The sequence below is a fragment of the Monodelphis domestica genome, chromosome 1 (genome assembly GCF_027887165.1).
Source record: "Monodelphis domestica isolate mMonDom1 chromosome 1, mMonDom1.pri, whole genome shotgun sequence".
Taxonomy (NCBI): Eukaryota; Metazoa; Chordata; class Mammalia; order Didelphimorphia; family Didelphidae; genus Monodelphis; species Monodelphis domestica.
In genome coordinates this window covers 183,741,373-183,766,238 of record NC_077227.1, presented here as the reverse complement: position 1 = coordinate 183,766,238, position 24,866 = coordinate 183,741,373, and positions in this window count along the sequence as shown.

The following is a 24,866-nucleotide window of genomic DNA, read 5'->3' as shown; positions in this document are numbered from 1 at the left end:
CCAGAAGTCTGGAACTGTCTGCTTATATAGTTGCACCCCCCAGCATGAAAGAGAGAGCCTGATTCACTTGTTATTTTTCAGTCCTTTTTCACTTGTATTGGACTTCCTTGGCAAAAATACTAGAATGGATTGCCATTTTTTCTTCAGCTTATTTTACAACAAGGAAACTGAAACAAAATAGGGTTAAGCAACTTACCCAGGAGTCACACACTGTCTGAGATTGAATTTAAACTTTGATCTTCCTGACTCCAGACCCAATGCTCTACCTGGTACATAGAAAGCACTTAATAAATTAATAAATAATTGACTAGAAGCTGGAAGAATTTGGAAGAGATTCATGGAGGAGATGGCATTTGAACTGAACTTTGAAGGAAACTAAGGATTTTTTTTTTTTAGTTTTTAAACATTACTTTATTTGGTCATTTTCATACATTATTCATTGGAAACAGAGATAATTTTCTTTCTCCCCCCCCCCCCCCCCTTCCCTAGCCGATGCACAATTCCACTGGGTATCACATGTGTCCTTGCAACGAACCCATTTCCTTGTTGTTGGTATTTGCATTAGGGTGCTCATTTAGAGTCTCTCCTCAGTCATATCCCCTCAACCCCTGTAGTCAAGCAGTTGCTTTTCTTCTGTGTTTTTACTCCCACAGTTTGTCCTCTGCTTGAGGATAGTGTTTTTTCTCATAGATCCCTGCAGATTGTTCAGTATCACTGCATTGCCATTAATGGAGAAGTCCATTACGTTCGATTGTACCACAGTGTATCAGTCTCTGTGTACAATGTTTTCCTGGTTCTGCTCCTCTCACTCTGCATCACTTCTTGGAGGTTGTTCCAGTCTCCATGGAATTCCTCCACTTTATTGTTCCTTTTAGCACAATAGTATTCCATCACCAACATATACCACAGTTTGTTCAGCCATTCTCCAATTGAAGGGCAGCCCCTCATTTTCCAATTTTTAGCCACCACAAAGAGAACTGCTATGAATATTCTTGTATAAGTCTTTTTCCTTATTATCTCTTTGGGGTACAAACCCAGCAGAGCTATGGCTGGATCAAAGGGCAGACAGTCTTTTAGTGCCCTTTGGGCATAGTTTGAAATTGCCCTCCAGAATGGCTGGATCAGTTCACAACCCCACCAGCAATGAATTAATGTCCCTACTTTTCCACATCCCCTCCAGCATTCATTACTTTCCTTTGCTGTCATGTTAGCCAATCTGCTAGGTGTGAGGTGATACCTAAGAGTTGTTTTGATTTGCATCTCTCTGATTATAAGAGATGTAGAACACTTTTTCATGTGCTTATTAATAGTTTTGATTTCTTTATCTGAAAATTGCCTATTCATGTCCTTTGCCCATTTATCAATTGGAGAATGGCTTGATTTTTTGTACAACTGGTTTAGTCCTTTATAAATTTGAGTAATTAGACCTTTGTCAGAGGTTTTTGTTATGAAGATTGTTTCCCAATTTGTTATTTCCCTTCAAATTTTGGTTACATTGTTTTTGTTTGTATAGAAACTTTTTAATTTGATGTAATCAAAATTATTGATTTTACTTTTTGTGAATCTTAAGTCTTGCTTGGTTTTAAAATCTTTCCCTTCCCAAAGGTCTGACATGTATACTATTCTGTGTTCACCTAATTTGCTTATAGTTTCCTTCTTTATGTTCAAGTCATTCACCCATTCTGAGTTTATCTTGGTGTAGGGTGTGAGGTATTGATCCAAACCTAATCTCTCCCACACTGTCTTCCAATTTTTCCCGCACAAAGATTCTAAAAGGAAGAAGTGATGAAGGAATGAAATTCTAGGAATAGCAGACAGCCAGCGCAGAGGCACAGAACCTGGACCATACGTTTAGAACTTTTAGGGTCTTTAGTTTAACCCCTTCATTATAAATGAGGAAACTGAGGCCCAAAGATGTTCCAACTCTACCAAGGTTACAGGTCTTCCTGTCTCCAAATCCTGTGTTCTTTCTGTTGTACCACATCTAAGATGGGGTATTGTGTTGTGAGGGCCAGTGAGAATATCTGTTTGAAGGGCCAGAGAGTTTTTGAAGGAGAGGCTTTAAAGGTAGGTTGGAGAGCCAGGTTGTAAATAATTTTAAATGCCAAACAAAGGGAGGTATTCATGACTGGTCCTTGTAGGCAAGTGTATTCAATATAGGAGAGGCATAGTCAGATCTGTTCTTTAGGAAAATCAATGGCAGCCATGTAGAGGATGGATTTGCTAGGAGAGAAGGAGAGAGCTGAGGCAAAAAGCTCAAGCAAGGACTCAGTAGCTGAGATGAGAGCCTGAATGAATGTGGCAGCTGTGTGAACAGAGCAGGGATGGGGATAAGATGATAAGAGGGGTAAAAATCAATAAGACTCAACAACTGATAGGATAAGTGAAGTTACCTGCATGGCTACTGCAAGCCAAATAAACTTGTGCTATAAAGAAAACAGCAAGAGATGAATTTAATCAGCCTCTTCAACTCCAGCCTCAGTTCAGCCACTGGCTTCCAGACTAGCTTTGGAACCTTGAAAAAATGGCTACTACTTCCGTCCTTCCCTTGACCACTAGGGTATGTTGAATGGTCTCAGGGTTGAAAGAGTGAATGCAAAGTGAAGCGGCTAAATTGCCCTGGCTCTGCTGGCCCAGCTGATATGTCTTCTTTATGGGCTCAGCCAATCCATTCAGAATTCCTGAAGACTAGCAAAGGTCATGCTTTCTGAAAAGGCAATGAGATTGATTTTTCTCCAGGGCTCATTTTCCAGAACTGACAAGCATTTGATGGTATAATGAAGAAATTATGTCTTCTGGCACCCCAGATACTGACCGATGGTGACAAATGTGCAATGTATTAAGCAAATTCCATTGAGCCTACAACATATACTCGTCATTTTTTCAAGAGACCTTGTTACTTTACCACCCGCAAAATGTCTTCCATCAGTGATTCCAGCTGGCGTATCTTATCCTTAATTTGGGTTGTTGCCCTATGGAGATTGGAACATATCTCCTCTTAGAGGGTTCGGTTATGTGTGCTTTAAAAAAAAATAAAATGTAAGCAATCTGTTCTCATTTTTCTTTCCTACAGTGATCCAGTTGCATTGGGAGATATCAATATGAATTTTTAAAACTTTTTTCTTTCAAACTTTAATAAAGCGAGACTGGGCTCCATAATACTCTCACTTTATTTACTACAAAGCCTAATAGTTACATCACTAAAACATATCTCTCAAATAGTGAATATGCAAGAAGCATGTAGCTTCACTGAAATGCTTGTCCTGAGCAGAAAAACCTGGTTTTGATTTAAACTGGTACAAATGTGTTTTCTTTGTTCTGTTTCTTGTAAAGCCTTAATTCTGTGCTATTCTATAAATCTTGTGTCTGTTATTGGGATCTCTTCCTCTTTCATTCTCTCATCTTTCTTCCTTCCAGTGCCTTTCTCATCTTAGTCCCCCTTCTCCCTCTTCTCTACCCCTTGAGTAAATTTATATCAGATTCACTTAATAGCCTGCAAAGATCTTATTTATCTTTGAACAGATGAGAACTTTTCAAGATGTGGACTAGGCTACTGGTCAAACCCCATCAAGAAGATGCCATTAACTATCAAATTAGAAGTGTCTGAATCTTATTTAGAGATAGAGACAGCCTTTAAATTTATTTGTTCAGGGTTGCTCCTAGTTACGTCCTAGAATAATAAACTCTCAGGTACTTTTGTTAAGAGAGTAGCTGTCGTTTATAGAATAACTAGTGGCAAACAATAAATACAGCAAAATATATTGCTTAGTAAAAAGATAAACCTTAAAATCAGTAAGTATTAAGTCTCTACTACGTGCAAGGCACTGTGCTAGATGGGAATTCAAAGAAGAAAATGATACCTTTCTTGCTTTCAAATAGCTTGCCAGCTAATAATAAAAATAAGAGAAAATCATGTCTAACTTATGCCTAGTATCACATAAGGCATTAAAAAGTAACCCTCTTCAGTTACATTCAATGATGTGTCTTATTCCAGCAGGAATGACATTATCTGCTTAGAATTAGTAGGTAAAATATTTTTATATTGTTTCCAGATTATCACTATTTTTCATTCTGAAAATAGAGCAAGGAAAAACTCCATATATTTATTTAATCCTTGTCTAAGAATGCTTCTCACAGTGGGGTCATTGGTTTGCTACCCCATGAGGATGCTGGAATCAAAATGATGTGATGGTTAGTGGAGGGCAATAATGGTTGCCTCTAGTTGTGACCTCCAAGAGGATGTTCAAAGTACTCACCCCCAGGTAATTCAGATTCATTCATTTTAAAGAGAAACTCTTCTCTTTAAACATTTGGAGGAAAGGAGAAGGGATGAAGCAATCTGATTTCTATCCTCACCACTCTGTTAAACATATCTCTTCCCAAATCACTAATGATCCCTTTATTACTAAATCCAAAATCCTCTATTTGGTGGTGGTGGTAGTGGTAATTTTTATTTATTTTTTTTTAAACCCTTACCTTCTATCTTGGAGTTAATACTGTGTATTGGCTCCAAGGCAGAAGAGTGGTAAGGGCTAGGCAATAGGGGTCAAGTGACTTGCCCAGGGCCACACGGCTGGGAAGTGTCTGAGGTCAGACCTGAAGCCAGGACCTCCCATCTCTAGGCCTGGCTCTCAATCCACTGAGATACCCAGCTGCCTCTGGTAATTTTTATTCTTGATCTCTTACTCTCTGCAGTATTAGAAACTATTGACCACCCCATCCTTAATATTTTCCTCTCTTGGCTCCCATGATGCCATATAATCCCATGGTTCTCTTATCTCTGGCCAATCCTCTTTTTTGCTGACTCCTCTTGTTCCTTTGACATGAGTTCTCTTTACATTCCATCACTCAGAAATCCCATCTACCCCAATGGCTTTAATTATTACCTCTTCATAAACGATTCCCATATGTATATATATATATATATACATATATATATATATATATATGTGTGTGTGTGTGTGTGTGTGTGTGTGTGTGTGTGTGTATATATATATAATTATTTATTTTTCCCAACTCTACCCAAAGCTCTAGTCTTTAATTTCTAACTGCTGCTTATTGGGGTTCTTTAACATCTGAGACTTCAAACTTGTAATAATTAAAATGGGTTTGACAAATATAAGAATTTTTAAACGTTGTGGTCGCCATTTATAATAATGAAATATTAAGTAATGAGACTCTTAGTAGCTTTATTACAGCAAAATAGTGATAGTAAGAGAGGGAAATGTAGAGGTAGACAATATTGCCTAGCTAAAAAATCCCTAAGTCTGGGTTCGAGTGCTTCCAGACTGCAAATGGGAATCAGAATGCAAATCCGACCAGCCCATAAATGTCTGCCGCCAGGTGTTTCGACTATCAAAGACTGATGCTGAAGAGTCTGAGCCACAGAGGGCAGTCTCTCACGCCAAGAAGACAAGAGTCTCACCTGAGTAAATATCCCTCTTCAGCCCGAGTCTCCAAAGCAGAGGCAAATCTTCACCAGAATCTAAAGTCTAAAACAGGATGCCAAAATCCAAAGCTACAAAAGAATCTCAGCAGAGCTCGTGCCCAGTAGGCAAAAGGCTGCACAAGAATTCCCTGGTCCCAGAGACTCCTGCTTATATACAATTTTCTCCACCCATCAACTTGTACATCTCAGGAATCAATCACAGTATCCAAATTTGCCTAGCACTGCCAGGGATGGGTGGTGGTAGTGGCAGTGCCCATGTTCTTTTAGGGTATGAGCTTCCTTTTCTAGTAAAAAGTTCTTACTAAGTGTTAATTACTAAGTGTGAAAGACAGGGGATTCCAGGTTCTTGATTGGTTAACTTAAAATAGACAAGAGAGTTTAAATTCTCTTTCACAAACGCAACATGTCGAAAACTTGTATTTTTTTATCTTAACCTGCCTCCTTAACATATCTGTCTCTTATCAATGCCACTGCCATCTCTTCCATCATTCAGGCTTGTAACTTTGACGTCATCTTTGATATAGCCTTTCTCCCTCATCCCATACATCTAATCAATTCTGAAATTCTGTCATTTTCACCTCTGTATAACCTTCTTCACCTGGCCTCCTCACTTCCACTGTCACAACTTTGATACAAGTCCCATCTTTTCTCAAAAGAACCTTCTAAATGTCTTAATGCCTCAGGTGCCTCTCTTCTCTAATTCTCCATCTTCTTTCTCTCTCTTATTCATTCTCTATCCTGCTGAATAATCTTTATGTACTACCATAATCATATATACACCTTTATTCAGGAACCTTTGGCAATTTCCCATTTTCTGCTAAATGAGATTTGTATACCTGATTTTGGCAATCAAAGATTTCTGTAGTTGGCTATGGGAATGGTGGGGTGAGGGGAGGGAAAGAATATGATTCTTGTAACCAAGGAATAATGTTCTAAATTGACTAATTAAAATTTAAAAAAAGAATACAAAAAATCTCTGTAATCTGGCTTCAATTTTACTTTTACTAAGTCTTTTCATATATGCTACATTGCCAACAAACTGAATTACTCTCTGATCCTCATTCTCATCTCTCTCTTTCCTATTTCCATGCTTATGCTATCCCCATTTTCTAAAAAGACAAGAAAAATGGGGGTATCTAGGTGGCTCAGTGGATTGAGAGTCAGGCCCAGAGTCGGGAGGTCCTGGGTTCAAATTTGGATGCAGACACTTTGTAGCTTTGTGACTTTGGGCAAGTCTCTTAACCCCCATTGCCTAGCCCTTACCACTCTTCTGCCTTAGAACTAATATAACCAGTATTCTAAGATGGAAGGTAAGGGTTATTAAGGAAAAAAAGACAAGAAAAATTAATATGAATTCAGAGAATAATGAGAAGAATTATATGAACAGATACAGAATAAAGTAACTAGAATTAAGAAAATAATAAAATGACTATGACTATGTAAATGGAAAAGAACAATAAAACTAAACTCTGCTATATAATTATAATGGCCAAATTTGGCCTCTACAACATGTTCAGAAAATGGATATCAATTCCCTCTTTGCAAAGGTGGGGAACTATTAGTGTAAAATATTGAATGTACTATTAAATCCAGTTATGTTTAGTTCTGCTGAACTACCTTTAAAAATCTTTGTTTCAAGGGATGGCTCAAAGAATAGGAGAGTAGAGATATATTAAAAAATAAATATGAATGTAAAACTATCACTAACAGATTCCCTTCCATAATACTTCCTCTGTTGAAATCATTTTCTTTCAAGGCTCAATTCATAGGTTGATTCCTCTATGAAATCTTTCCTGATCATTTCCACTCACATATAATAGGTCTTCTCCCTCCTCAAATATCTTGTAGCATTTTGCCTCTCTTTTTTTACCCTCATGGTAGAATTATAGATTTAGACCATGAAGAGACCTCAGAGATAATTTAGTTAAACCCCCTCACTGTACAGATGAATTAAGTCAGATTATGTCTTGCCCATTGTGACTTCAACTTTACCACATAATAGTGGCCAAGAAAAGTTCAAAGAGTCACTGAGATGGTCAGTTGGTAGATACCATAGTTCATTCAGCTGACATATTTTCCAAAAATTTCCAAAAGCAAATCTGATTACTATGCCCAGAGCAAAAAGGTGGAAAGTTAAGGGAAGGAAGATGGAAGGGTTGATGACAAGATGACTCTATGGATAGCACAATCTAGTCTGGTCTGGTTTAGGACTGCCTTAGATACCTGGATTGTGCTCCTGGGTGATTTGGGACAAGACAATCTCTTGAGTCTGAACTTCCTGTTCTATATAATAAAGAATATTGGATGAGATAATCTCCAAGTTCTCTTCCAACAGTCAAGCCCTATGGTTTTACAAGATAAATCTAAAGTGAATCCCATATCCTTCCCACCAGTTGGAATATCTCATCTTTCTAATGGAAGGAGACTTCCACCCCCTTGTAATAACTCATGTTTATAGAGCTCTTTAAAGTTTATAAAATGTTGATTTTTTTTTCTGATATCATTAGGAAGCATCATGATGCAGTGGAAAAAGTGCTGGTTTTAGGGTCAGGGGATTTGGGGGACTTATTCTCATTTCTGCCTTTTATTACTTATATGACCTTGAGAATTAACCTCTCTGACTCTCAATGAACTAACTCATCAGTAAAATGAAGAACTTAGAACAGAAAACTTCTAAGATGCCCTTGGCTCTAAATCTATGACCCTATGAAGCAGAGAATCTCAGTGTTATTATCCTCATTTTTAAATGAGGAAACAGGGCTTCACAGAAGAAAAATGACTTGCCCCTGGGCACCCAGCTTATAAGTCTCAAAACTAAGGGTTTGTATCCCATTTGCATGCCTTTCAAGTCCAGCATTCTTTCAACTGCACTCATGAGACAGTATTTCTGCTCTACCTTAATGACTGAATTCATAGCATTTGGATAGCACCTACTAAGTGCCAGGCATTGAGCTAAACACTTGTTATCTTATTTGAGACAACAACCCTGAGAAATATGTGCTATTATTATGGAAACTAAAGTGAGGTGATTTGTCCAAGGGTGTCTGAAGCCAGACTTGAATTCAGGTCTTCCTGATTTCAGTCCCAGCGCTTTAGCTATTGAACCACTAAGCTTCCTACTCAGAAGTCCATGCCAAGGGCCCTTTTAACCTCACTTTCTGGAAGGACCATTGGGATCAAGAGACTTTTGCTCCCCCTTGAGTTTCAAAAGTATAGTCTCATCTTTGACATCATAAACCAATGGTAAATGAAATGAAAACAAGAAACAAAATGGATTTACTGTGTGTTTTAATTAACTCCCCCCATCCCTGTCTAAGTAAGGGACTTTCAAAGTGTGGGTTCACCCTGACCTTAGGCTCAGAGATTCATTGTACCAAACTTATGGAAAGAGTGAATCCCTCACGTCCTGGGCTTTTTGGGCAATGTTGAAGATTTGATGGGAAACAATAGATATTAGTCAACAGTTATAAATGTAATTTGTCCATTAGACCCAAAAGCCAACTTGTGGCATGTTCTCCTTTGATGTTTTACTCCCCTCTAGTGGTTTTTAATATAGTACACTAGAATACCACCAGTACATTTTTAAAACAGTGAGGTTAGTAAACCAAAAATGAACAAAGGTGTTGAAAATAACAGGTGTCTTTGCTTAAAAGACAGACCTACAACTTCCTCTGCTATCCTTTTATTAACTTTGAGCTTGAAAATCTTTAAGGTTTGCATGGGAAATTTTCATTTGTGATAGAGACTTTTCTAAAAGCCAGCAGGATATAGAATGAATTTTGGATCTGGACGGAAGACCAAGATTCAAATCCTGTCTATGCCAGTGATTTGCTGAGTAATCTAAGGGGATTTGCTTTACTTCTACTAATATGTTCATTACCTAAAATCAGATATAACAGATTTTTTTTTCAGTTGTGTCTAACCTATCATCACCATTTGAGGTTTCTTTGGCAAAGATACTGGAGTAGTTTGCCATTTCTTTTTCCAGCTCATTTTATAGATGAAGAAACAGAGGCAAACAGAGTTAAGTGACTTGCCTAGGATCACACAGCTAGGAAGTGTCTGAGGCCATATTTGAACTCAAGGAGATGAATCTTCCTGTCTCCAGGCTTGGCTCTTTATCCACTGTACCACCTAGTTGCCTCAGCTGTAAAATGGGGATCATAGTAGCAACTGCCTCCCAGGGTTGCTGGGAGGATCTGATGAGATAATATTGCTAGAAGTACAGTGAGAAAGGACACAAAAACAAAGCCTAAGTAATCTGTATGGGGAAGAGAGAGGGATAATAGAAACTCCTGCCTTCTGGATTTGTGGTGAGTACCAGATGAGATAATGATTATAAATTAATCCATAAAGTATATAACCAATTATGATTAGCTAAGATTTAATCTGATTTTATCATAACTCAACTTCCTTTATCTTTGTCTGGTCTGTATCTTATCAGTAAGGGAGTTCTGATTTCCTCAAAGATCATAAAGGCATTTAAAAAAACAAACCTGCAGAAAAGAGAAAAGAAGGAAACCCAGAAGAAATCACAGATAAATAGGACAGCTTTGAAAATTACATGTTGAACTTAACATATTTCAATAGAAAAGGAAGATGTACATAATAGAGATTTGCTATGTTATTTATGAACATCCTCTTTTCTGTTTATATATATGTATATATATATGTATGTAGTACTATATATAAATGCTAATTTTCTTTGGTTCAGAGTTTTGTTTTTAACCCTTACCTTTCATCTTGGAGCCAATATTGGCTCCAAGGCAGAAGAGTGGTAAGAGCTACATAATGGGGGTTAAGTCACTTGCCCAGAGTCACACAACTGGGAAATGTCTGAGGCCAGATTTGAACCCAGGACCTCCTGTCTCTAGGCCTGGCCCTCAATCCACTGAGCTACCCAGCTGCCCCCTGGTTCAGAGTTTTTTTTTTTAATCACTTTTTTAAAAAAACTGAAGGGTCATAGATTTATCATAGAAAAGGATCCTCAGAGGCCATCTTTTTCTAATCCCCCCAGTTTTACAGATGAGAAAATTAAGGCCCAAAGAAATTGTGTTTGCATAAGACTACAGAGAGTAGGGGACAGCTAGGTCTAGGTGCAGTGGATAGAGTGTCAAGTCTGGAGTCAGGAAAACGTATCTTTTTGAGTTCAAATCTGAACTCAGATACTTAACTAGTTGTGTGATCCTAGACATGCCAGTTAATCCTGTTTGCCTCAGTTTCTTCATATGTAAAATGATCTGGAGAAGAAAATGGCAAGCCACTCTAGTATCTTCGCCAAGAAAACCCCAAATAGGGTCCCAAAGTGTTGGGCACAATTGAACAACAATAGTAGTTGCCCCTTGCCCCTCAAGGGCAAGATTTGAACCTAGTTCTTTTGGTCAGAACCAGAGTTTGCCTTTTCTCTCCCCCCCCCCCCCCCAGCTACCTACTCCATCATTTTGAGGATTAAAGAGCTACTCTGGGGACTGACAGTAACATTTTTTTTTAAAAATATATTTTATTTGATCATTTCCAAGCATTATTCGTTAAAGACATAGATCATTTTCTTTTCCTCCCCCCCACCCCCCATAGCCGACGCGTAAGTCCACTGGGCATTAGATGTTTTCTTGATTTGAACCCATTGCTTTGTTGATAGTATTTGCATTAGAGTGTTCATTTAAAGTCTATCCTCTGTCATGTCCCCTCAACCTCTGTATTCAGGCAGTTGCTTTTCCTCGGTGTTTCCACTCCCATAGTTTATCCTTTGCTTATGAATGGTGTTTTTTTTTCTCCTGGATCCCTGAAAGTTGTTCAGGGACATTACACCGCCCCTAATGGAGAAGTCCATTACGTTCGATTATACCACAGTGTATTAGTCTCTGTGTACAATGTTCTCCTGGTTCTGCTCCTCTCGCTCTGCATCACTTCCTGGAGGTTGTTCCAGTCTCCATGGAACTTCTCCACTTTATTATTCCTTTGAGCACAATAGTATTCCATCACCAACATATACCACAGTTTGTTCAGCCATTCCCCAATTGATGGGCATCCCCTCGTTTTCCCTGACAGTAACATTTTAATGAGTTCCTCTTAGATAATAAATTTAGCTGTGCTGATTAAAAGCATTCAGTCTTCTGTTGTTGAGATCTTTCTCTAAAGTCTGCCACTGCTGTGGTTAACACATTAAGGGCTGAAGATCATGCCAAGTTGACTGCACCTATAGGTCAATCAGTTCTAAGTGGGTCTGACAGAGAAATTGATGGAATGCTAATAGGGAGCAGCAGGACCTCTGCTGTGGGAACAGCTGAAGGAAAGGGTCAAGGATCTTTCAGCAATTATAAAACCTCCACTTACCAAAGAGCCCAAATGTATTTAAAAAAATGTTCCTCCCCTCCAAGTAAACCAGTGTCCAGCAGAAAAGACAGTAATGTTCAGTCATCAAGGTGTTTGATTTTAAATCTTCACTTTCTGTCCTTGTAACACCTCTAGGATAGAAAAGCAAAGGCTAGGCAATCATAATTGAGTGACTTGCCCAGGGTCAACCATCTAGAAAGTGTCTGAATCCAAATTTGAACCCAAGTCTTCCAAGTTTTTAACTCTTTCCACTGTCCTACCTAGCTGCCCTCGCGGACTTCAAGGTTTTGAGTTGTGTCCTCCTTCACAATCTCTAGACTATGCACTAGAATTCAGAGAACTTTAGTGAAACCCACCTAAGTAAGGTTCTTTTTTTTTTTTTAAACCCTTACCTTCTATCTTGGAGTCAATACTGTGTATTGGCTCCAAGGCAGAAGAGTAGTAAGGGCTAGGCAATGGGGGTCAAGTGACTTGTCCAGGGTGGTACAGCTGGGAAGTGTCTGAGGTCACATTTGAACCTAGGACCTCCCGTCTCTAGGGCTAGCTCTCAATCCACTGAGCTACCCAGCTGCCCCTCTAAGTAAGGTTCTTAATGCTTAGCTCAGTTCAAAATTCTCCTCCAGAAAGTTAGTGTCAAAATTCTGCCCTTGGGTTGTCTCAGACTATGAGGTATAAGGTGCCAATCACAGATAGTAGATAGAGGGCTAGACCTAGTGCTAGGAAGACCTAAGTTCAAATCGTATCCCTGACACATACTGGTTATATGACTCAGCAGCTCATTTAACTCCCCATCATCCCAGGCATCTCTATCTAACTATAAATTACAGATATGTACCATTGAATGATTTTTTTCATGTTTTTGGGAAAAGGGGCATAGATGTTGTTGCATATGGAATGTTGGGCCTGAACACAGAAAGATATCTGTTTCCAAATACAGCTTTATGTCCACTTTCTTATGCTACTGACTATCTTTTTTTTTTGCTATGAGTCCCTTGCATTTGCCCTGGATCCTTAGCTTATTGAAAATAGTTACATCATTCACAAGTGATAATCATACATTGTTGTTGTTACTGTGTATGATGTTCTTCTGGTTCTTCTCACTTTACTTTGTATCACTTCATATAAATCTTTCCAGGTTTGTTTTTTTTTTCTGATGACATTGTAGTATTCCTTTATAATCATATATCACAACTTGTTCAGCCTTTCCCCAGTAGATGAACATCCTTTCAGTTTCAAGTTCTTTGCCACCACAAAAAGAGCTGTTATAAATATTTTAGAACATATAGTTTATTTTCCTTTTTTCCTGATCACATTAGTAACTAATGGTGGCATTGCTGGGCCAAAAGGTAGATGCAGTTTTATAATTCTTTGAATATAATTCTAAATTAATCTCCAAAATGATTGAATCAATTCACAGTTCCACCAACAATGTATTAGTATTTCTATTTTTCCACATCCCCTCCAACATTTGTCATTTTGCCCCTTTATAATTTTAGCCAGTCTGATAGGTGTGAGATGATATCTGAGAGTTGTTTTGATCTACATTCCTCTAATCAATAATGATTTAGAGCATTTTCCCATGTAGTTATTATACAGATTTGATTTCTTTATCCAAAAACTGTCTGTTCATATCTTTTGACCATTTATCAATCAAGGAATGAGTTATTCTTATAAATTTGATAAAGTTCTCTATACATCTTATATCTGAGACCTCTATCCAAGAAGCTGTCTATAAAATTCGCTTTCCTTCTAGTCTTGGCTACATTAATTTGTACAAAACTTTTTCAATTTAATGTGTTCAAAATTATCCATTTTAAATTTTACAATTTTCTATATTTTATTTATTCATAAATTCTTCTCTTATCCATAAATTAGATAGGAATGTATTCCTTATTTTTATGATTTATAATATCTCTTATGCCTAGGTCATGAATTCTTTTTGATCTTATCTTTGCAAATGGTGTAAGATACTGGTCTATATGTAGTTTCTGCCAAACTGCTTTCCAGTTTTCCATCAATTTTTACCAAATAGTGAATTCTTATTCTGAAACTTAGATCTTTACTTTTGTCAAACATAAGGTTACTATAATATTTTATAACTATCTGTTGAATGTCTATTCTGTTCCACTCATCTACTTTTCTATTTCTTAGCCAGTATTAGATAGTTTTTATAATTACTGCTTATATAATAGAATGTAGCTCTAATATAGTTTGAGATCTGGTGTTGCTAGACCACAGACCTCCTTTAACATTTTTCATTATTTCCTTTGATGTTCTTGCCCTTTTATTTTTCCAGGTGAATTTTATTGTTTCTTCTAGTTCAATAAAATAATTTTTTGATAATTTAATTGTGATGACACTGAAAAGGTAGATTAGTTTAGGTCAGATTGTTATTTTAATTATATTGGCTTATCTTGAAGACTTCCAACTTAACCCCATTACAGATAATGCTTGCTGATGACTTTAAGTATATACTTATTAATCTAAAGAAAAATAGACTTATACCTATTCTTCCATGTGTTTTTAGTAGAAATGACTATTATATTTCATTAAAAGCCTTTTCTACATCTATTGATGTCATCATATGATTTTTGTTACTTTTTTGTTGATGTAATCAATTATGTTAATAGTTTTCCTTATATTAAACCATCCATACATATTTAGTATGAATCTTATTTGGTCATAATGAATAATCTTTGTGAAAATTGTTGTGGTCTAGAATATTTGCATATATATTCATTAATGAAGATGGCCTATAATTTTCTTTCTGTTTTTGCCCTTCCTAGATAGATAGCAGCACCACATTTGTTTCATAAAAGGAATTTTTCAGTTATTTATCAAATTATAAATAATTAATTTCATATTGGAATTAAGTGATCTTTAAATGTTTCATTGTAAATCCATCTGGTCCTGATGCTTTTTTCTTAAGTAGTTCTTTTACAGCCTGTTCAATTTCTTTTTCTAAAATAGGCTTATTTAAATATTCTGTTTCCTAATTTCTAATAAATGATTTGATATCATCTTCATTAGAGGCAAATTCATCCTTTTCATTTTGATGCTAGAGATTTGGTTTTCTTCTCTCTTTTAAAAAATTATATTAACCAATGGTTTTTCATAAAACCTTTATTATTAATTCAATGGTCTTCTTGTATTCAATTTTGTTAATCTCATCTTTAATTTTTAAGATTTCCAATTTAGTATTTAATTTGAGATTTTTTAATTTGTTCTTTTTCTAATTTTTAAAATTATATACTTAATTTATCAATCTGTTCTTTTTCTGGTTTATTGATATAAGCATTTAGAGATATAATTTTTTCTCTATTTGCTGCCTTTGCTATATTCCATAAGTTTCATTATTATTATCTCATTATAATTTTCTTTAATAAAATTATTTATTATTTCTATAACTTGTTCTTTAACTCACTCATTCTTTAAGAGTAAGTCATTTAGTCTCCAACTTATTTTTATTTTGTGTTTCCATGGTCCCTTATTAAATATAATTTTATTGCATTATAATATGAAAAAATGCATTGACTATTTCTACTCTTCTGCATTTAATTATAAACTTTTATAAAAGTTCCATATGCATCTGAGAAAAGGGTATATTTCTTTCTATCCTCACATATAATTGTCTCTAGATAGCTATCATTACTAGCTTACCTAAGATTTTATTTATTTCCTTAACTTTTTTCCCATTTATTTTTTGGTTGGATTTATCTACTTCTCAAAGGGGAAGCTTTAAATCTCCCCTATTATTGTTTTGCTATCTATTTGCACCTGTAATTCCTTTAAAAATTTGGATGCTATAACATTTGGTGCATACATATATGTATATATATATGTATATATACAAATATAGTATTGATAATGCTTCATTATCTATGATATCTTGAACATAATATAGTGCCTCTATTAAGATTATTATTGCTACCCCTGCTTTTTTTGGTCAGCTGAAGCATAATATATTTCACTCCATTCCTCTATTTTCACTTTACATGTTTCTCTTATTTTTAAATGTTTCTCATAAAGAACATATTGTTGCATTTTAGTTTTTAATTCATTCTGCTATCCATTTCTCTTGTGTGGGTGAATTAATTCCATTCACATTCAAAGTTATAATGATTAATTGTGTATTTCTCTCCATTCTATTTTTCTTTACTGGCTTTCCTTCTTTGCCTCTTTTTTTTCTCCTCAGAAATCGAATTATCCTTTAACCAATACCTCCATTATCCCCACCATTTCTTCAGTTTTGCTTTTATTTTCCTCCTCTAACCTTCTATGATTCCCTCATTTTCTCCTCTCCTTATCTTCCTAGTTGTTAATCTATCTACCCTTTTATTGGTCCCTCTTTTATCCCTCTTTTAGCTTCTTATTTGTTAACATAAACAACCTCTATTAGTTCTTCCCTTGTCTTATCTTCTTGCCTTCTTTTTTCTTAATCTATATGCCTTCTAAGATCCCCTCTTTTAATCTTTATTCCTTTATCCCTCTTATCTCCTTACTAGTTAAAAAATTTTTTACTTTTCTTTCTGGATGTGTTATTCTCTCTTCAGATCAGATGAGAAAAAGATAGTTTTTATTAACATTAAATATCAATGAACACTATTTTAGATCTTGGGAATATAAAGACAAAAGTGAGACATTTTCTGTCCATAAAAAGCTTGGATTCTTCTGGGGGAGAAGAATATTATATATTCACAAATAAGTAAATTTAAGTTATATACAAAATGCATTTAAAGTAACATGACAGAAGGACACTAACAACTGGAGGAATTTGAAAAGTAGAAATCCAAGAGGTTGGATTTGAGTTAATCCTTAAAGGCAGTTAGGAGTAGAGATGGAGAGAGAGGGCATTCCATTGAAGTGTCACAGCGTGTGCAAAAGTTGAGACATCCTTTGGAATGCTTAGTTTAGAGAACAATAAGACTGTTTGACTATAATGTTGAGTGCATACAGAGGATAAATGTGAAGTCAACTCAGAAAGATTAACTAGAATCAGATGATGAAGGGCTTTAGTAATTATAATAATAGATATTAAAGTAGTTTTTTTCCTAAAAGGTGAAATCAAAGAATTTTAATTCTACAGGCCCAATGCTGATGTGTTCCTTATATTGCATTCAATTCCCTTGTGTTTTCAGGCAAGGTTATCAATTCACCAGGCATAGAGATAGGAAGAAATATTTTCTAATGATTATGATATTGTGGTCTCAGCAATAAAGGACAAATTTGAAATCACCTTCCATCAGCCCCTGCCAAGTAGTTCTAATAACTAGCCTCCAGATGTCTTGCTCACATTCCCATTTGATCTTGGAGTTGGCTTCCTGGTGGGACTGGTGCTCACTTTGTAGATCCCCAGGTTTGATTTTGTCAGCCTAGATCATATTTTTCAGTGCCTCACCCATCTGTTTTTTGGCTGTCTTGAGGTCAGTGAAGAATTTTGAGGCACTCTGGGTCAAAGTTTCCAGTATACTTCATAGAGCCTCAATGGCCAATGCTGACCTTATTTTGATGCTGCTGTCATCCAGGAGGGCATATAGAGCTGACTCAAGACTTTGGTTCTCCCCGTTGTACGCTTTGATCATCTGTGCCATCTCCTACTCATGCCACATGATCACATTCTCTTAGATAGCCTGTAGTTCCTTCATTTTTCTCTGATGGAGTTTGGCTTTGAGCTCCATAACCAGGACTGTATGTTTGTGCTGCTCCAGTTTATGGATCTGTTGGGGTTTTTTTTTTTGGGGGGGTTGCATAGTCCTTTAATGCTTTAAAGGGCTTTACAAATATTATCACATTTGATCTACAACAACCCTATGAAGTCGATGCTATTATTATTCCCATTTTACAGATAAGGAAATGGAGGTTGCCCAGGATCACAGAGCTAGGACGTATCTGGGGTTGGATTTGAACACAGATTCTTCTAACTTCAGATCCAGTATTCTATCCACTGGGCCACCTAGCTGCTAAAAGCATGTCAGCTGGTTTTAAATGCCAAATAGATCAGTTTGTGTTTTATCCTAAAGGTAATGGGGAAGCATTGAAACTTCCTGAGCAAGGAATTGACACATTGGATTTGTGCTTTAGGAATATCAATTTGTCAGCTGTGTGGAGTGGAGTCTATAGATTCATTGAGACTCGAGCCCCCTGAATTAGTCCAGATGAAGATTATGAGATATACAGATAAGTTATCTAACTCCTCTGGCACTGAAAAAACTAGTGGATGATGCTGTGCCTCAAGGAGGATGTTGGCAGAAAGTAGGTGAACTATGAAAGGAAGTGAAGAAGTTGTTTCAGGATGATGGAGGGGACATCCCAGAAGAAAGGAGACAGGACATTCAGAGGATGCTGATTCAGCTGCTTCGAAAAAGATGAGATAAGATAAAAATGTTTTATGTGATTGCACATGTAAAATACAGATCACATTGCTCATCATCTCAGGGACAGGGGAGGGTTGAGCGGGAGAGAGGGTGGGAAGGAGGGAAAGAATTTGGAACTAATTTTTTTTAAATGTTAAAGTTGTTTTTATATGTAAGTGGAGAAAACAAAATCTTATTTTTTAAAAGATATAAGAGGTTCTATGTGGCATCATAAAGGATCTTTAAATTTTTTTTTCCATTTATAGATGACTTTTATTCTGTGATCAAAAAAAACAATAGCACATGAAAGCAATGATCTTCTCACTCCCTTTACGAAACCTCTAGTCATATAACCATTGAAAAAAGAAGAGTCACATCTGTGTCTGAGATGCAGGCAAAGAGTTTGCATTTTCTGATGGAATCCCCTTGTCATTGAGCTTATATATTCCCATTATGAAGAATTTATTAGGGAATTTAGCATTGTGCAAAGTACAATGTTATTTTAAATGCCTTTGATATTACCAAGTCTTCTAAAGTAAGACAGCTATATAGAGCCAACAAGAAATAAAATCCTTTTGGATAGATCTTCTTGAAGTATAGCTTAGACTTGATAAATGCCTTTTTTCAACCCCAACTTACTCTTTGAGCCTTGGCAATCTGACTTTTTTTTCTTATGTAGGATCTTTTAAAGGCAGAGTTTCTCTTGTGCTATAAAGGAGAGGCAATCAGCTTTCTATGGCAACGTGTCACAATTGTTAAAGTATTAACCTTTGAATCAGGAATACCTGGGTTTGAATCTCCCTCAGACACTAGCTGTGTGATCATGGGCTAGTCACTTAACCTTTCTCTCAGCCTTAATTTCTTCTTTTGCAAAATGATCACTATATTTATAGGCTTGTTATGAGGATCAATTGAGAATAACATCAGTAAGGTACTGTGTGAACTTTAAAGCTTTATATACATTGGTATTATTAAGAAATGTGTGCATTTGAAACTTGCCAAAACTTATGCAGGGATTAAAGCACTCAAAACCTTCCACAGTTCTTGGCATGTTTGTTGTTATTTAGTTGTTTAGTTGTGTCTACTTCTTCATGGCCCCATAGACCATAGTAAGCTAGATCCTTCTATCCTACACTATCTCCCAAAGTACATCTGAGCTCATGTACATTGTTTCTATGACACTATCTATCCAGCGCATCCTTTGACATCCCTTTTTCCTTTTTCCTTAAATCTTTCCTAAACGCTAAGATCTTTTCCGAGGAGTCCTGTTTTCCCATTATGTGGCCAAAGCATTTAAGCTTTAGCTACAATATTTGAACTTTCAAAGAATAGTGTGAATTAATTCCTTGTGTATTGAATTATCTGAAGTCTTTGCTCTCCAAGGGACTCTCAAAAGTCTTCTTCAGCAATTCATTCAAAAGTGTTGCTTCTATAGCATTCAGCTTGCCTTATATAGTACAGCTCTCACAGCCACACATTAATGCTGGAAAAATCCTAGTTTTGACTCTGTGGACCATTGCCAGCAAGGTGATATCTCTGCTTTTTAGTAGATTTGCCATAGCTTTCTTTCCAAGAGCAAGCTTCTTTTAATTGCATGGCTGCTATCACCATCTGCAATGATCTTTAAGCTCCCAAATATAAAATTTGACAGTTTCCATTTCTTCTCCTGCTATTTGCCAGGGACTGATCTGTCCAGTTGCCATGATCTTAATTTTTATGTTAAGCTTCAAGCCAACTTTTATACTTTTTTTTTTAAACCCTTCCCTTCCCTTTTGGAAGGGAACAATACTGTGTATTAGTTCCAAGGCAGAAGAGTGGTAAGGGCTAGGCAACAGGGGTTAAGTGACTTGCCCAGGGTCACACAGCTAGGAAGTGTTTGAGGCCAGATTTGAATCTAGGACCTCCTGTCTCTAGTCCTGGCTCTCAATCCACTGAGCTACCCAGCTGTCCCCTTTTATACTTTTCTCTTTCAGTCTCTTTAAGAGCCTTAATCTTTTTTATTTTCTGTTATCAGAGTAGTATCATCTATATGTCTAAGATTGTTGATATTTCTCCAAACAACCTTAATTCTGGCTTTTGATTTATCTAGCCTGGCATTTCACATGATTTATTCTGTGCGTAAGTTAAATAAGGTGATAATATATAGTTTTGATGTTCTTTTCCCCCAATATTAAACTTGTCAGTTGTTCCATGTTCAGTTCTAACTGTTGCTTCTTGACTTGAGTATAGGTTCTTCAGGAAAGAAGTAAGATGATCTGGTAATCCAATCTCTTTGAGTACTTGCCACATTTTGCTGTGATCTACAGTCAAAATCAATGAAGCAGATGTAGATATTTTCCTGGAATTCCCTAGCTTTCTCATAATCCTGGGAATGTTGGCAATTTGCTCTTTAGTTCTTCTGTCTTTTCAAAAACCAGTTCATACTTCTAATAATTCTTGGTTCACATATTGCAGAAGCCTAGATCGCATAATCTTGCTGGCATGTGAGATGAGGACAATTGTTTGGTAATTTGAATATTCTTCAGCTTTGCCTTTCTTTGGGATTAATAAATTAATTTTTTCCAATTCAGGGGCCGCTGTTGAGCTTTCCAAATTTGTTAGCATATTGAGTGCAAAACTTTAATAGCATTATCTTTTAGAATTTTAAATAACTCAGCTGGATTTCTGTTTTCACTAGCTTTATTGTAAGCAGTGCTTCCTAAAATCAACTTGACTTCATTCTCCAGGATGTCTGACTCTAGACCAGAAGTTATTGGTGATGTTAACATTTTTCTTGTATAGTTTTTCTGTATATTATCACTATCTCTTCTTATTCCCTTCTGTTAAGTCCCTACCATTTTCATCTTTTATCATACATATCATGCACATTTTTGCATGAAACATTCTCTTGCTAGCTCTAATTTTCTTGAAGAGATTTCTTATCTTTCTCATTCTATTGCTTTTTTCTATTTTGTTGCATTGGTCATTTAAGACTCATCTTATTGAGTTCAAATCTTGTCTTAAACACTTACTAGTTGTGTGACCCTGGACAGGTCATTTAACCCAGTTGGCCTCAATTCCTCATCTGAAACATGAGCTGAAGAAGGAAATGGCAAACCACTCCAGTATCTTTGCCAAGAAAACTTCAAATGGAGTCACGAAGAGTCAGACACAACAAATAACACAATAGCAACATAGTCATATGAAAAAATGCTCTAAATCATTACCAATTAGAGAAATGCAAAATTAAAACAACTGAGAGAGATACCACCTCACATTGGCTGATGACAGAAAAAGAAAATAAATGCTGGAGGGGATGGGGAACTATAAGGACACTAGCATACTGTTAGGGGGAATTAGGGAACAAAAGGTCAAGACTATCAAAGGAAGTAATTTTAAAGGAAGGAGTTCTAGCAGTACTAGGTTTTAAACTGTATAATAAAGCAGTAATTAGCAAAATGATCTGATACTGGCTAAGACATAGAAAGGCAGGTCAGTGGAACAGAATAGATATACAACAAATAACAGTAAAAAAGATTAGGATAAACTTATATTTGACAAAAATAAAGATCCAAGTCTACAAATTGGTAAAAACTCTGTGGAGAAAGTTGGAAAGCAGTTTGGTAGAAACTAGGCTTGGACAAATATCTTACACCATTTACTAAGATAAAATCAAAATGGATACTTGGCCTGGACATGAAGGGAGACATCATTAGCAAATTAGAACAATAGGAAACACATTGCCTATCGAATTTATGGATAAGAGAGGAATTTGCGAATAAACAAGAAATAGAAAAGCTTTGTGAAATAAAAAATGGATAATTTTGATTACATTAAATTTGAAGGGTTTTGTACAAATAAAACTAATATAGCCAAAAAAAGCAGAACATTTGGGGGAAATCTTATAGATTTTGATGAAGGTCTTATGTCTAAAACATATAGAGAACTTTGTAAAATTTATAAGAATATGATACATACACACATATATAAAATATATAAAGGCATATCTAAATCATTACCGAATAGAGAAATGCAAATCAAAATAATTCTGAGATATCTCACATATATCAGATTGACTAACTTGATAAAAAAACAAAATGATAAATGTTGGAGGGCATGTGGAAAAATGGGAACACAAATACAACGTTGGAGGAATTGTGAACTGATCCAATCATTTTGGAGAGCAATCTGGAATTATGAGAGTTATAAAATTGTGTATACTTTTAGACCCAGCAGTACCACTCTTGGGTCTGTTTCCCAAGATGATCTGGGGAAAAAGAAAGGAACTTATATGTTCTGAAATATTTATAGCAGCTCTGTTTGTGGGGGCAAAGACCTAGAAATTAGGGAAATGTCCATCAATTGGGAAATGGCTGAACAAGTTGTAGCATATGATTGTGATAGAATATTATTGTGATATAAGGAGTTTAATTTTTTAATGGAAAGACCTCCATTAAATTATGAAAAACAAAATGAGTAGAACATTAAATACAGCTACAGAATAAATGTTTGAAGAATTACTTTAGAATGTCTGCCTCCAGAGAAAGAATTGACAAACAGAAACACAAAAGAAATTGTTCATATGTACATTTTTTTTTTTGGTCAAGAGCTGCCTTCTCTAGTGCAGGGAAAGGAAGGAGGGAAGGAAATGCCTGTGAATTTTAATGTAACCAACAAACAAATTAATAAAGAAATAAGACCTTTATCACAGAAACTTATTGCAAAGACTTTTTCTACCTAGTTAAGTATTACCCTTCTAATCTTTTGATGAGCTTATCTAAATTTTTTAAAAATGTAAACTAAGTTGTCCATTTCCTTCTTTATGATCTGATCTTTTGTTTGTTTGTAAGCTCTTACCCTCTCTGATAGGTAGCTTCTTCTTCATTCCTTTAATTTTGGTAAATATCTATTTCTCAAGATAACCAGTTGCTTATGTGCACTTAACAAAGGAAAAAGAAAAGACACAAGAAAGCTCAAAGACCCAAGGCCATCCTGGGTTTTCATGTGCTTTTTCTTTTCTTTTAAAAAAAAAAAGTAATTAAATTAGAATGTTTTTCCATGGTTACATGATTCATGTTTTTTTTTTTCCCCTCCCCTCCTACCTCCCTGCCCCCGGAGCTGATGAGCAATTCCACTGGGTTTTACATGTATTATTGTTCAAAACCTATTTCTACATTATTAATATTTTCGATAAAGTGATCATTCAAAGTCAACATCCCAAATCATATCTGCGTCGAATCATGTGATCAATCATACATTTTTCTTCTGTGTTTCTACTCCCACAGTTCTTTCTCTGGATGTGGATAGTATTCTTTCTCATAAGTCCCTCAGAATTGTCTTGTATCATTGTATCACTGCTAGTAGAGAAGTTCGTTATGTTTGATTGTGCCATAGTGTATCAATCTTTGGGTACAATGTTCTCCTGGTTCTGCTCCTTTTGCTCTGCATCAATTCTTGGAGGTCTTTCCAGTTCACATGGAACTCCTCCAGTTCATTATTCCTTTGAGCACAATAGTATTCCATCACCATCAGATACCACAATCTGTTCAGCCATTCCCCAATTGATGATCCCCTCATTTTCCAGTTTTTTTTACCACTACAAAGAACATGGCTATAAACATTTTTTGTACATGTATTTTTCCCTGTTATCTCTTTGGGGTCCAAACCTAACAGTGGTATGACTGAATCAAAGGGCAGGCATTGTTTTAAAGCCCTTTGGGCATAGTTCCAAATTGCCTTTCGGAAAGGTTGTATCAATTCTCATGTGCTTTTTCTGAAAGTTTTCATTGCCACTGGAAAGGGAGAGAAATTTTTTACTCCTTTCTCCCCTAAAGTCTAATCAATCAGTAAGTATTTATTTAAAACCCTCTGTGTGCCATGCACTGTGCTATGTTTTGGAGATACAAATATAAAGAATGAAATGATTCTTACTCTCAAGGAACAAACAAGAGACAACATTGAAGAAGAAGGATAAAGCCATTATCAGTAGTGTTTTGGAGCCAGCTCAAAACAAATAAGAAATGTTCAACGTAAGCATTTGCTCTTCAAAATTACTATTTATCAGAGCTTTATTTATTGTGTTATTGTCTAGACTTAAGAGAAAGGTGGAGAAAATATTAATAATGTAGATTAAACATAAAAGTATATTGTTAGTACTTTTTTCTACCAGAAATTTAGTTGTTAAATATTTACCAGCATACTTCTGAGCCACTTCCAGAACTTTTGTAGTCCACAAATATATTTTTCCACATGAGTTTAGTATCCATCCCCAATTATATTCTGTGTAATACCTCACCCCCAGGAACCAACCAGGAGTTTCTGTGTCATTCCAGGAAAGCACATGTCCCTCAGCAGGCATCCAACAACTGTGTTCCTATGTAAGAGACCAGGTAACATGTCCTGTGAGAGATGCCCCAATCCAACAACTTTGGGTTTTGCCAGATAATTCCTATTATATATGCATGATGACCATAATGATATATTGAAGTTATTTTACTTTTTATTTTTTATTATGAATTTAACAAATATTTGCAAACCTGAACATTTCCAAATACAAAGAACAGAAAAGAGGATTGCATATGAAAAGGTGAACTTCTGACATGACAATGATGTAAATGAAGATTATAGCTCACTTTAAGGAGTGCAGATGAGATGGACACCTGAAAAACTGGACATAAATCATTAGCACATTCTGATCCAAGGTCCACTAGGACTGTGACAGTCCAGGGATGCTGCAATTGAGAGATCACATT